Source organism: Protopterus annectens, chromosome 11.part0, assembly GCF_019279795.1.
Source record: "Protopterus annectens isolate FY-2018-M chromosome 11.part0, PAN1.0, whole genome shotgun sequence".
In the NCBI taxonomy this organism is placed as follows: domain Eukaryota; kingdom Metazoa; phylum Chordata; order Ceratodontiformes; family Protopteridae; genus Protopterus; species Protopterus annectens.
This window is the reverse complement of record NC_056745.1, coordinates 1,418,296,550-1,418,312,277: the sequence shown is the minus strand read 5'-3', so window position 1 is coordinate 1,418,312,277 and position 15,728 is coordinate 1,418,296,550. Positions and strand designations below refer to the sequence as shown.

Genomic DNA, 15,728 nt, shown 5'->3' with positions numbered 1-15,728 from the left:
GGACACATATTCTGAGATCTCCATGATGTCTCTCTTCATATAGTCTAGGGATGTACTTCTCTGGTCATTTACACCCACATAGACTATTACTGAGTCATACTGGCACTTGTGGTCTAATGACCTGAGTGCATACATAATGTGGTGGATCCTGGCCCCTGATAAGCAGCTGTCCGTGAGTTTCTCCTCACTCAGCCTGGTAAGAGGTACATCAGTGTGGCTCATAATGGTGTCTCCAATGACCAGAATGTTGGATTGTGTGGTGACTTGCCTTACGGGATTACATACCGCTTAACCTCTTAGAGCAATAAATCTGGATAAAGCCATAAATAATGGGGGACAAAGTCCCAAAAATAGGAATACTTTGTAAATATTGCTCTTACAAACTTAGAAAGTTGATAGAGTAACCGATTTTGTATTAGCATGAATTTTCTCAAGGGTATGAAGTCTGAAACTCAAATGTCTGTCGTTATTTTCTGACTTCAACCCTCAACTATTTGCCAGAAAAACACAATTTTATGAGAAATAGATGAAAAATATGAGGCAAAAATATGGACATTTTGTGAAAATCTGTACAGTTGCGAGGTATGTGGGCTTAGAAGTAGAGGCTCCATGAGATGTGACTATATGTGTTAGTGTGGGTGTTGTTTGGAAAGAGTGCATTCGGAGCTGCTGAGGGTGTTTGTTATTTGTACTTCATCTAGGAGGCCTTTGGGATTTAGGAAGGTTACATTAAGTGCCTAAGCTTATGTGGGTCTATGTGTCTGCTTTGAATTGTGTGTGATGGGTGCAGCATATGTACCAATGACATTACATTAAAAATACCTTTATGTGAGAGCTTTGCCTCCAATGACATTGTGTAAATAAATCTCTCACATACCTTATCAGTTTGTTTGAGAATTGACTGGTTGTCAGTAAATGAGGCAATTTCTACATTGACTCAGGATGCCCATATCCACCAAGCTGTTAATGGAGATAGTGGGAAAGTCCATATACATGGCAATAGACCCTTTTTTATTGATTAGACAGTTGTAGTGAGAATATAAACTAATGTCAGGAGTATAGGGTTTTCACCTCTGGGTCAGTGATTGTCTGTGTAAGCTAGTTGTCTTATATCCAACTAGGTATTGGTGGAATTTCAAGGGTGCTTTTAGAGGAAAAATGTCAACTTAAACTGTCTGAGGTTATACTGGCCACCGCCGAACACTTGAAGGGAAACTAATAAGTACAGCCCGATGAACAATGTATTTAGGCAGATATTCTGAAATAAGAAGCAAATGAAGCATTACTTACTGAAAAGAAAGAATTAGCTTGTCAAGAATGAAGAAAAGAGGGGAGTCACCTGAATGGCTACTGCCTGACTGCTGCTAGTGTTTGTCTCACAGCTTCGATACAATGCTCCTTTGCTTCTTCTCTCACCAAAGCAAAACAGTAACACCAATCCCAAGATGGGAAGCAGGCCACATCTTGTTGGTGATCCACAGACTTGTCCCAGATGATGTAAGGGTCTGTAGGCTTGTTGTAGCCTTTTCCTCATAGATGCCTTGAACTGCAACCAGACCAGTCAGGAAGGCCAAGCAGAGACACTCACTTCTCAACCAAAAACAGTCAGAAATCTGTGTCCTCTGCTCCTTCTCTTGCCAGGATCAAAATATAAGCACAAATTCCAATATGGCACCTATGAAGCAGTTATTAGGCTTTCTGGTGATTAGCACACCTAAGGAAATAATGTCCTGATGCTCCTTCTCTCACCAGGAGCAAAACAAAAGCACTTATCCCAAAATGACTACTCTGATTCAGAATATGATCTTTCCAAATAATTGGTGGTCTTGAAGTAGATGTTGCGGATTTTAAAGGTAAGATAGAAAAAAAATGGGTTACTATCCTAAGAGCTGCAGTGTGCACTAAGCAGTCAGATATGAAAGAGGGGGTAACTTAAGCTTTAGCTATCTAAATGGAGAGCCACTCATTTTAAAAGAGTAAGATAGATTGGAAGAGGGTGGGCACTTTGTATTCTGGTTGTATAGAATACAGTGGGATGGCCAATACATTTTCCTGCGCTATATCCAAGTTCTGGAACAACCTTCCCACTACCATAACTACCCTTCCTTCTTGCAGTCCTTTCAAGACTGCACTTAAATCTCACATAAATTCTCACTGGCTTTGTCCTTGTCCAAACCCCGATTAATAACCCCCCTAACCCTTCTCTCCTTTCCCAGATTTAGATAGAGTATTCCCTCTATCATTATAAAACTGAAATGAAGACTGCTCACTGCTTGTTAATCCTTCCAGGATTTAGTTATCATTTAGTCTATTATTATTATTATCTAGTTACTGTTTTAAAAAAGTTGTAGCACTGTGTTTTACTTCTTATTTCTCAATGTTAATTAGTGCTTACTACTCAATTATACCTAATTTGCTCCTGTATTTCTCCATTTCATGATTACCTCTACTGTATTCATACCTTGATTGTTATTGTTTACCATCTAAAATGCTATTCTGTGGAGCTTTTCTCCCTGGGCCTCCGCTGAAAAAGGATATGTGTCCAGTCAGAATTTCCCGGTAAACAAATGTAATAAATAAATAAATAAATAAATAAATAAATAAATAAATAAAATAGCTGAAGGGGAGTGATTTTACAAAAATGATAATTTTTGTGCTTACTCACAATAGCCAAAGAGGATGGTAAAGAGATAAGTGGTCAATTTAACATAAGGGGAAGGCAACTAGAAAGACAGTTGAGTTTAATTTAATTTCTGTGTGATTCACAAGAGACACAGCTGTGGTCTCTTTCCTAGTTTAAATATGCAATTAAATGCAAGTAAAACAGTGCAAGGAAAATAAACCACAAGGAAAATAAACCACAATATATAAAATAGAAGAAGGCAATGAAGCAATACAAAATACAAGAAAGCAAAAACAAACTAACTTTTTCCTCACAGTAAGTTGTGGCAGAGTCTGGATGAGCTTTTCCAGTAAAGCCTTGAATGTTTTATTTTACCTCTTAAATAGAAGGTTTAGTTCCTAGTTCCACCCTCAGTTTACAGGTAATTAACCTTAACTGACCTTTTTTTAATTTATGTATGATTCACAAGAGACACAGCTGTGGTCTCTTTCCTAGTTTAAATATGCAATTAAAAGTAGAATAGAAGTAAAACACAGTGTAAAGAAAATAATCACAGTATACAAAATAGAAGAATGAAATACAAAATTAAAAAAAGCAAAAACAAGATAACCTTTCCCTCATAGCAAGCTGCGGCAGAGTCTGGGTGAGCTTTTCCAGTAAAGCCTAAGAGCTTGGGGAATTGTATATATAACATTGGTTAGACATATGGGGTTGCGAACTATTTGCTTGTCAGCTGAATTCTGCAGATGAGTTTCCCACATTTGGAGAAATCATAGGTGTCTATCCAAATGAAGTACACAATAGAAGAGCCTAACCCTGGGGATACACTTTCGATATTATCATATTCCCCCACCAGATAAGTATTTTCTGATTTCATTACTGATGAATGGCAAAAGACATTACAAAAAAGTATCTTAAAATCAGCAGCTGGTTTACTGAAATGGTAAGAGAAATGAGCGGTAAAGGATTTCCGTTCCATAAGACTGACTTAAGACTGGCTTCTTTACAGTGTTGGGCTACGAAGAGGAGCAGCGTTTTATCAGAGGGCATTTTAATATTATTTTGTTACTTAGCTAGTGTTTCCTGCCAGATTACTTATAGTTACTTTGCTACTTAGCAAGTGTTTCTCTGTCAGATTACTTATAGTTATATATTCATATTGTATTTGTGATTTTCTTTTTAAACATAGTTACTTCTGATTATCTGCAAACAAAAAAATAAATACAAAATAAATAAATAAATAGTTAAAGTCCTGGTATTTACACAATATCTGGACTATCTAAATATTATATTTGGTAGCTGGGGATATACGATTACTGTTATGGTAACACTGTCTGTCAGTCCCATAACACTTTCAAAGTCAAATATATTTCTGAGTGAGTAAAAGACTTTGCTGTCAGGATTGTGTCCAGAGTCTGTGGTAAATGTCTGATACTCAGAGTCACAAGAATTTGCTAACTTTAACATTTATGGACTCAGCTGGGGTTGTGGAACTTTTACATGACAAATTTGCATTTTGAAAATAGAGAGACTGGCATCCATTCCACGAATATTTTCATTCTGATTATATCATATCATTGCTGGAGCCTTCCTGTGTCCTGACAGAGTGCTCTTCAAACTATCTGGAGATATACAGAACTGAGTATATTTTTCTGGCACTTCATAGTTGTGTACTGGTAATTGTTGTTTGACTAATTTTATATCATTGCTGGCTGACTTCAGAGTTGTGCACTGTTATTTTTGCTTCACTGTATAGTTTTTCAGATCTCTGCTGAAGGTGTTGGTTTTCCCATACCCACCTTCCCTATTCCTGTCTTGTTGTATAAATTTGGAGGCTTTTGCAGTTGCCCACCCCCACTGTAGATTTGATCTGGGACACTCCCCCCAGTCCCATCTCTTTACCTCATTCTACCTAATAGACTCCTTCTGCACTTTTTAGTCATTTTTCATTTAATTGCATTTTTTAAACTATTTGGTCTAACATTGCTACATACTCAAGTGTGCTAGCTTGCACTGCATTTGAATTGTTTTTACTGCTGCTTTAGCTACTTTTCTGTATATATATATATATATATATATATATATATATATATATATAAAAAAAAAACCTTTCCTGTAACTAATGTAGTCCAGAGTCAGATTTGCTGTATCCAGGACTGTATGTAAGCTTCTGAGCTCCCCGCCCCCCACCAAGCTTTCTGTGTTGGAGGGAAGCCTTCTAGCTTATCAGTGGGAGTGGTAAGCACTAGGTAACCTATCTAGCACATAAGGAGTGGTTCTGGCCCAGAAATTGTAATTATTTTCCGTTTGGGCAGTTTTTCCATCTCTCTCAACTTTCTGATTTAAAAGCCCACATTTGCACTTGTTTCCCCCTTTCCTGTAACTAGTTTAGTCCAGATACAGATTCTCAGTTTAGCACTTGAATTTGCTTATTCGTGATCAGCACTTGTTCAGAACTTGTAAGCACTAAATAACCTACTAATTACTACAGCACTCAACCTTCCTCATTACCTAGAGGAAAACAGTTTTGGTACATACTTTCCTCACTTGCTTACAGAAAAACAGCTCTTGTACTCACTTTCCTCATTTATCCAGTGGAAAATAGTTTTTTATTCAGGCATGTTCAAGGGTCAGCTCCCAGTGTTCTCTCCTGTCTATCTGATGAATCTGGGCATCTTGGGGCAATGTAGAAATTGCCTCATGTACACAGACAACCCTCTCCTATTACCACCCAACACTACAACCTGTGAGAGATGCACTTATCTAGCCAAACTGGAGGTAAAGCTCTCACCAATCAAGACTAAACTTGACAGTCAAGAGGAGAAGGTAAACACTTGCACCACACCACACTCATCACATAGTCTCACTAAATCTCTCTATAGTCAGGCACACTGATGTCCCACTCACCAGGCTAAACAAGGAGAAGGTTACTGTCAGCTGCCTGTCGGGTGCCAGAATCCGCCACATAACCCATGCACTCAGGTCACTCCACAACAAGTACAAATATGACTCTGTCATTGTCCATGTCAGTGTGAATGACCTGAGACATACCTCCCTGGACTACATGAAAAGAGCCATGGAAGAGCTCTCCGATCTTGTAGCCCAGGCAGGTATGACCCTAGCCCTGAGTAGCATTCTGCCATCGCCCAGAATGATGCCACAGTACAAGGATAAAATGATTGACTTCAACAATTGGCTAAGCTTCTGGTGCCATACTAAAGGGATCCAGTATCTGTATGCCTGGGATGACATGGACGACAGGCCATGCTGCTTTGCCAGAGATGGCCTGCACCTGTCACCCCCGGGATTCCGGATACTGTCTAAGGTTCTTGCCGCCCCTATAGTGCCTTTTTTAGGCAAGGTTCAAATGACAAATTTATCACCGTAACAGGAACAGGCAAGCAAAAACTGAGGGTGATGCTACTCACTGCTAGAAGTCTAAATCTCAAAATGCACTCACTCGAGGCACTCCTTAAAATGGAGAACATCGATATCTGTGCAGTGACTGAGACCTGGTTCAAGGTTCCAGAGAGCACCGCTGCCCTACCAGGCTATAATTCATACTACACTTTTCGGCCATGTAACCTGGACCGGAACACCAAAGGCAGAGGTGTATCCATATTCATTAAGGATATCCACACCTCCAGGCTAGTTGCTCAGCATAATGCAGCCAAGGTTATCCAAGTGCAACTAACTCTGGGCAAAACTGCAATCCAAATTGTAGCTTGCTACAGATCACCCACCATGCCCCAGGATTCCCACTCCTCTTTTCTTGATGTACTGGAAAATATTAGGATTCAACCAAACACCCTAATAATGGGTGATTTCAACTACCCCACCATTAACTGGGAAAACTACTCATGTAACAACTCCTTTGCTCAACGCTTTCTGGAATTCATAAACTCCAATGCCCTGGATCAACTTATCCACACCTCCACCAGGGGCAACAATATCCTAGATCTAGTCATTACCAACATGAGTGACCAGTGTTCCACACCTGAAGTCAACGCCTCATTGGTCCGATCCGACCATAAGCTAATTACCCTAGATATCCACATCCTGCCCCCACCCCCCATTAAGGAAACCATGGTAAAAAATTTCTCCAATGCCAACTTCATGCTTCTTAAGACAGAAGTGGTGAACTTCATGACACCCATGCAGATGGACAATACAGTTACGACTACTGAATCCTACACAACTGCACTTTATAAGCACTTACATGAGTGCATGGATTGTGCTATTCCAAACAGAACCAAGACGCTATCCTCCAAAAAAGAGAAGCCAATCTGGTGGTCCCCTGCCATAAACAAACTGTACAACAGAAGGAAGAAACTCTTGCAAAAGAGAGTAAAATCCCATGAGTGGAGGAGCTTCCTGGTCAGTCTCAGTAAGAAGCTGCAATCCCTGATAAAATCCTCTAAAGCTAGTTATGAAAACAAAATTGCCACTGATTCTAAAGACAACCACAAAGCATTCTATAGCTATGTCAAGAATCTCAATGGCAACACGCAAATCTTCTCTGAGTTACAGCACAATGGCACTAAATATACAGACCCAACTGATATTGCCAACATCCTGGCAGATAGGTTCAGTGCTAACTTTACCGCCCTCTCACCCCCTAAAGAGCCCATCTCTATACCGGAAGAATGCAAAGTTCTTGTAATCACGGCTGCACAGGTAAAAACCACACTCTCCAAAGCCAAGAACACAGCATCCATGGGACCAGACAACATCCCAGGCTGCGTTCTACATGAACTACAGAACAAACTGGCACCCCACCTAAGTACCATGTTCAATCATAGCCTCACCTCAGGCTTTGTGCTTGCTGAATGGCGCACAGCGATGGTTATCCCACTCCACAAGGGGGGAGCCACCACGGACGCCAGGAACTACTGCCCCATTAGCCTGATGAGCCTGTTCTGCAAGGCCATAGAATGTATTATCATGGAACTTATAAACAAAGACATTGGTAATCTCCAAACTCTGGAACCCACCCAGTTCGGGTTTGTAAAATGCAGATCATGTCTTCTAAACCTGATAGACTTCTTTGAAGCAGTCACCAAAGCTGTTGATAAGGGTAAGGTGGTTCACACAGCCTATCTAGATCTTGCCAAGGCTTTTGACACCATCCCCCGCTCTGGAATTATAGATAAACTCACTAAACTAGGTATAAATCCCTATGTCACAAGATTATTTGCCAACTGGCTCACTGACAGAACCCACACTGTGAAAGTAGCAGACTCCAAATCTGACTTCAGACCAGTGACAAGTGGAGTACCACAGGGTTCAGTCCTGGGTCCTCTCCTGTTTGGTATCTACTTCTCTGAAGTACAGGCTAACACAGAAGGTCTTTGGCTAATGAAGTTCGTAGATGACTGCAAGCTAGGAGCCATAACTGAAACTCGTAATGATGTGGACATCCTACAAAAGGGACTCACTGAGACAGATGCCCGGTGTCAAAGCCATGGCCTCAAGCTCAATGCCAAAAAGTGTGTTGTCATCCTCTTTGGTAAAAACCCTGTACCCATGAATTTCAACATAGGCGGTAGTATACTTAACACCGAAAGTGTGATGAGACCTTGGGACACAGGTGGACAGTAGTCTCTCCTTTGATAATCACATTGCCACAGTAGTCAGGAAATCCTTCTATGTGGCATACCTCATCCCAAAAGGTTTCTCATCCAGAAAAAAAGAGGTCATTGTTCCCCTCTACTCATCACACAACATCCCTTTTGGTATGTACCTCACAAGACATCTACAACAACTAGAAAGGCCGCAGAAATACCTCACAAAGAGGATTGCTGGCCTCAAACAGATGCCCTAATGCAGACCGTCTCAAAAAACTCCAGCTTTACTTCAACACATATCGCCTACTCTGAGGTGATCTCTGCCTAACATACAAAGCTATGTCAAACCCAGAGCTGTTGGACATGCTCCACTTAAAGAAATACAGAACATGCCGGAGGGATAGATTCCTGTCCCAGAGACTTCCTATACTCTGGAATAAACTACCTATCTATATCAAACAAAGCTCCTCAATAGCACTCTTCAAGAAAAATCTTGATGATTGGATGGGAAATAGGAAATTCACCCCAGGGATCACCTCTGTGGCTCTGTTCGACAGTGGCACAGGAAAATAATTTTCTTGGGTGGCAAAAGCCAGGGTACCTTTTTGGCTGGGCTTGTATAGGCCCCAGGGCCGATAGATTAGTACCTACCTATGAACCTATGATGGTTTACTGAATCCAGAGTTATAACCCTGAGTGTAAGAATGATTGAATAAAATGATGCTGGGGTCTGGAACCTATCACCCTTCCCCCATCTGCTACAAAATATGTATAAACACTTGTGGGGGGTGCAGAGCAGCATCTTCTTGTCTGTGTATGCAGTTGTGTAGGGCATAAAGATATATGTCAGATAACATGTCTGTATTGACTAATAAAGTTGTGATGACAAGTTTCTTTTTATCATAAACTACTGAAAGAATTACTGTATACATAACTAGTAACATAACCATCTGGTACAGTAATAGGCCTGACAGTTGTCTTGGGCCAGAGTAAGAGTAGTAGCCAAGTTCTAATACCACTGGTGGTCAGGATATTGAATAGTCCTCAAAACTGTTGTCAGAAATGTATTTGAGCTACTCTTCATGGCATTTTAATTGTTAATTTAGAAGCATGTGCTGCTGAAGTCTACACGAGGTTGTCACATACCAGAAAACAGTATTTGAGTTTAATCTGCTCTATAACACTAATCGGTAAGAGATGGGTAGGATTCAAACTTCTGGCCACAACATAATGGTAAGCTGTGGCTGTATTCAAACCTTCACCCACTGGAACACTTACTGTTCATCAATGTGCTTAAAAGCAACATAGACAATATAGCTACCATACCAGATTTTATGAGGTCTTTAGTGAGACTCTTACAAAAAAGTTTGTCATGTGATACACAACTTCTTGTAACTGAGTATTAACATATTTAAAGATATAGTCCATACAAACTATATCATACTTTTTTCTAGTTATACAATATGTTGTCTTATATACATTCTATGAGGTATCATCCTCTGTATCACAATATCCTTAAATTTATGTTATGCACATTATGGGCCTTCAACATCAAAATCAGATCTCTTGTTCACATTCAATAAACATTTCAATGCGTGGCCTTCAGTCTGTATAATACCATGCTCAACCTTTCAGATACCTAGGTGATTAATTCAACGGTCTTCCAAATCTGGAGTATTTAACAATGCTATTTTCTTTGAGTATCAGAATTTTTGCTGCTCACGGACTTTTTCTTGGTGACTTAACTAGAGGAGTTTTTCTTTGCAGTTATCACAATTTAAACAATCTCTAATTTCTTTTTACAATACTAATTGTTTTTTTTCCTTGAACTTCTAACTTTCTGCCTTACACAAATGTCTGAAATTCCCCCATACAGCTTTCTATCTTCCCCATGAACAAAATAGGTTCAGCTGCTTGACCAGTGATAAATAAGCCAGCATAGTCATAAAAGATATTAGGTGATGGCTTTGTACAACATCTGAGATGTAACTGCAACTGTGTGACTGTTCGTTTTTGATTACATACTGTAATTTTATCATTAGAAAAATAACAACTTGTGCACAAGCAGATCCTCAAGGACCTTGGCCTATGGTTACTGTGAACCTTTGCTTTAGACGATTGTCACTATTGAAGTGACACACTGACCCCAAGTGCAAAAATAGTAAAAAGAGGTTGTGGAAGGATGGATTAATATAGCAATAACCCACGCCTGGGTGTGGGTAATGCTGGATTTACCCACGGTTGGCGTGGTTTGGTCCCGAGGGCGAAGCCCGAGGGACCAAACAAAGACAACCGTGGGTAAATCCAGCATTACCCACACCCAGAAGTGGGTTATTGCTATTATACAATGCCATTATTTAAGAAAAGAAATAATTACTTTTCTTAAATAATGGCATTGTATAATGCCTCTTTGCTGCCCTTCCGCACCTGTCTGGTGTTCATGGCAGTTCTGATGTACTGCGCATGCCTACGCAGTACATCAGAGCTGTGGGCAAAGCAACGGAGAACGCAAGTTCTCCGTTGCTTTACTATCTCGCTATGTTAAATGGGTTTAACATAGCGAGACAGCTTTAAAATAAGCAACGGAGATCTCCGTTGCTTATTTTAAAGCTGTCTCGCCATGTTAAACTCATTTAACATAGCGAACAGGTTTAAAAGCAACGGAGATCGCAAGATCTCCGTTGCTTACACTGTGTCGCTATGTTAAAGGAGTTTAACATAGCGAGACAGCTTTAAAAAAGCAACGGAGATCTCCGTTGCTTTTTAAATCTGTGTCGCTATGTTAAACTCTTTTAACATAGCGAGACAGTGTTTTATACTAATGGAAAAAGTCCGGGCGACCGGACCTTTTTCCGTTAGTATATTGAGGGATTTACCACGGGCACGCTGGTTGGGCTGGCCAATCAGCGTGCACGTTTTTAGGGTAGGCATTGTATAATAGTGATCCAACACTGTTATTAGGGTATATGCAAAAAATGCTATGGTGTTAGGCAGCATTACGATGTAACACTTTTAGAATGGCTTGTGTGGATCTAATGCCATCTGTGAGGCTTTCTGTGCCACTAAAGCCAGTAAAGAACTCTCACAGTGAATGAATAAAGTATGAACAGTTATATACTACTAAATGTAATGTGGAAGTTAATACTTGGGTTTTCAGTCCAGTTTAACTAAAATATTAAAAGACTTTTGTTCCTTGTGATCAATTGTGAAGAAACTGACACCATGGGGGAGGGATTGGAAACATAGGGCCAGAGTCAATAAAGCTTAGACTAGGTGTACACTAACCAGTTAATATTTAAAACTGCAAGAATATCAGTAGGAAAACTAAAAATTAGGAGGAAGAAGGTGTGATTTATGTCTGTGTTGTCTATTCACTCAGAACAGTTTACACTTAGTGTAGGCTTTATTTCTGGCCCATAGTTTTAGATAAGAAACTGATGGGGTGGGAGCTTATCTTATGCATTAGCCACATACCTGGAATAATTGACAAAATAATTAACACAAATTAGATTAAAGATCACTGACCTAGTTTAATAAAGATAATATAGTTTCTTTCAAAAATTGTTTATATAATGCAAATTATATTTTAAGGATATATTTATAATCATGTCTTATTGTCTAATGCATTTAATTTCCATTGTATTCTGAGTTGACATTTTATTCACAGCATTTACACTGAATGGTTTTAAGACACTGACCGGTTTGACTCTCAGCTAGAGCATCTTCTGCGTGTTGACATGCGTGAATGGGAGTACCTTCGTTGAAGGTTGTGCGTTACGGCTGACAACTCAGCACATAAAAATCAACTGCCAATCATTAGCGGACCGGAGTTCCGCTGTGGCGACCCCTAACCGGGAAAAGCCGAAAGACACAACATTTACACTGAATGGTTTTAATATGACTTACGTGTTGCTGCATGTATCTCACTGCAATGAGTTGCAGTTCACAGCAGAGGGAAAAGCACTGGATTTTTGTTTCCATCTGATGCTTTTTGTATGTTGTTCATGTGTTACTTTACAACATTGGTTTTATTTTATTTAAAAACATAACTAAAGTATAAAGCTAACAAATTCTAATGCAATTTTCCATACTATTAAAATACATCAAAAATGAACTGACACTGCCAGGCTGTGTGATGAAGAAAGATAAATCACTGACTATGCCCCAGGCTACCGATGTTCAGGTAACACCATGTTAATCTGAAAGAGCCAGGTTGGGGGGGGGGGTGCTGGGAGTGAGAAGCATTTGTTTGCTTGCCCATTCCAGGGGAAGGAAAGAAGAGATTTTGTCTAATGTCACACTCTTAAAGGACTGTGAGGGTTCCCTGGCAACATATGTGACCTGGTGACACTGTACTACCAGTAATCCGGTAGGCCTGGTCATGTGTGTTAGTAATGTATATACCCTCCTAGGTAGCAGTGATTATGGCGTCACAGCTGCCAAAGGGTGGAGTTAGGTCAGGAAGGGAGGCAGCTCTGCATGATTGACAATCTGGCCTGCTTGCCAAGACTAGAATTTCACCTCTGATTGTAATGAATGTTCTTATTGTGCTTTTACTCTGGCCAATGAAACTGATCAGAGAACAAAGAAGCCTTTCTCTCACCCCTTAGCAGGAAGATAGATATGTAGAAGTTAGACCTATATACACAAAACCCTTACATTGTTGAAGATGTAGCTACATGAAAAGATAATTGCCATAGAGCTCCCCAGCCAAGGAACATTTAAAAGATCAGTGAAATCAGTCTTGAAAAGTGAAGAAAACCCCTTTGGATGAACATAATCTTGCTTACAGGATATAAGGTGAAATTGCTGTAAAGGATGAATCAAATTTCTAAATGAATTGTTAAAAGCACTAATGTTTTGAAGATGAACATTTTACCCCATTTACTTGACCCAATGTTAAAGCTCATTTCTCTTTCTCACCTATTTAAATTGGTTTAATAATTTATCTTGAAAAATAATTGCTCTAGAACTGCATACAATGAACTTTGCCACCACATTAAAAGGCAAACGTTTTGATTTACTCTAAAAGAAAACATTAGCAACAAACTCCACTCCACCTTTCTATAGATAACAGGGCCATACCTCTCAAGTGTACCCTTTTTATCGGTGCATTGTGCAGCCATGGTGGTGCATTGGTTAGCATTGCCACCTCACAGCAAGAGGTTCTCCGGTTCGATTCTCGGCTGGGGTGCCTTCTGTGCAGAGTCTGCATGTCCTCCCTGTGGCCTTGTGGGTTTCCTCTGGGTGCTCCAGTTTCCTTCCACATCCCAAAGACATGCAGTATGTGGATTGGACACTCTAAATTGGCCCCAGGTGTGATTGTGTGTGTGTGTGTAAGCCTTCTGTGGAAGGTTGGGTGCCAGGCTGGCAACTCAACACTGTAAAACTCCACTGACAATCATGAGCGGACAGATGATCCGCTGTGACAACCCCTAACCAGGAAAAGAAGAAGAAGATTGTGCTTTTTAGCATTACTGTAGCTGCCTTCATTATGTTCTCCCCATACATGATTTAATGATGTTTTTCCATTGGTTCCTACTTCTTCACATGGCTACATTTCCAGAAACGTGATCAGATTGGACAGTGATCATATTATGATGAACGACTAACTTATCAAAATAGAGGAGGGGAACAATGTGGTGGGTCACAGCCAGTAACTATTATGATATGTACGGAGAAAAAGTGTGAGATGAGATGTGAACACAACAGATGAGCTGAGAAGTGCATTGCACAAAACTGTCTTTAGGTGTATTTTGGTAAGCCTACGTGGCATAAATATGTGTGGTTTGTTTTGTTTTTTCAGTTTAATTAAATTATTGCATAATACATGTTAAAGACTAATATCTTGAACTAGCCAAGGCAAAAGAATTCATTAGGTGGTACTGCTTTTAGATGTCTATAGCTTAACAAAGAAGTCTGCTGCACGCTTTAGAAGTCTGGCCAGAAAGTGACAGCACATCCATAACTGGTGAGGAATGAGAATTAATGGTGATCTGTAATAAATCGGAAGTTATTATGTTAATGAGTTAAGCTGAAAACTGAAAGGAATGATGTAATGATCTGCTGATGCCTCTGCTGGGTGCAGTGAGCGTTTCTTTTTGTGTTGCGTTAGGGAGGAGTGTGTATTCTAAGTTACTGCAATGCTAATTGGTGCTACAAAGTTTCTTTCCAGGTGAGGACCGATGCTTAACTTGTACAAAATGCACAGACACTTGATGAGTGGACTCAGCAATAGCAGCTTTGTGAAGTCCTTAAGCCAGGTAAGCCAGGTGGGAAGTTAAGAGCTGTGCACAGAAAATTGGTGTCAGCAGGAAAAGTTTATTGACTCTATCGCCATCTTTGCAAATCACCTGCAGACAAAATAAACTGCTCATACATAAAGAAGACTCTTCTGTATATGTGGGCTTGCATTTTTCTCTGCAGATAAACATAGCATCATCTAACATTAAACTGAGCTGACAGTTTCATAGCAGTTAATTGCATTAAGGGGTATTATTTTTACATCAGTCACTCCGGCATATCTTTCATCAGTAAGACAATGGTTGTACTTACCCTCATCAGTAAACAACTGGCATTGTTTTTAAAACCTTTTAAGATAGAAAGTAAGTCAGTATGAAACCTGCATACATCAAAATAATTGTAATTTAGTTTATCGAAATAGGATTCAGCAAGCTAAACTCAACGAATGTAAATTTTGTAATGTAAAACTCACATCTTTACATTGTTTACAGGTTACAAATAAATATGGATCCCTCATTTTAGATAATTAGACTGCAAGAAGTAAAGATGTTAATCTTATATATATATATATATATATATATATATATATATATATATATATATATATACATATACACCGTCCCCCTTAGCCTATTTATGACGTTGGCATTCGTACTTGTTTCGCCTGAGACGTTGTTGAGTACTAAGTGCTTTCAGTAATGCACTCACAGATCTCTGAATGTCTGCTAATCTTTAAATAGCACGCTGACCACTTACTGCATCCAACTTCTCTTGCTTCGTATTTTATGACACACCATGACAGTAATTAATGTCATCAATTACATCAAGTGAGTGCTAAAACAAACATAAAGAGGAACTGATTATCTTTGGCACAAAGCCAGTTGTCCTTTTACTTAATGAGATTGCTTTCTCTGTAAACAATATTTAATCTCTTCCTAAAGTCCCCTGATGTGTTAGAAAATGGTGACTCCTTCCATTTTAAGTTTCACTCCGTAAAATAATTTCTGTCTGCTTGCCAGAGCCTAAGGTAGTAAACAACCTATGGCATGTAGTTAGCAGATATCACACTGTTTAATTGGTGAAAACGTGCCTCCTTGAAATTTTAAAAGAATAATTTACACTTCATGTAGGTTTCTTTAATTGGATATTCCCACCACATGTACTATAAACCATTCTAACTTTCTCTGTGGTCAGTCCTAGCATCCCAAATGAAACATTTCCGACAGTTAGTGACTGGATTTATCCATTCATATACCTCACAGCCAGCAATTAATGGTAAAAAAACTTGTGAAGCC

The 15,728-nt window shown here is 39.5% G+C and overlaps 1 protein-coding gene and 1 pseudogene across 2 annotated transcripts in view; both read right to left on the bottom strand.

Annotated features, from left to right (window-relative positions):
• MET (MET proto-oncogene, receptor tyrosine kinase) overlaps positions 1-15,728 on the bottom strand; it is a 1,562,736-nt gene that overhangs the window by 1,045,608 nt on the left and 501,400 nt on the right. The window lies entirely within an intron of this gene.
• Positions 3,356-3,487, bottom strand: LOC122815997 (annotated as a pseudogene).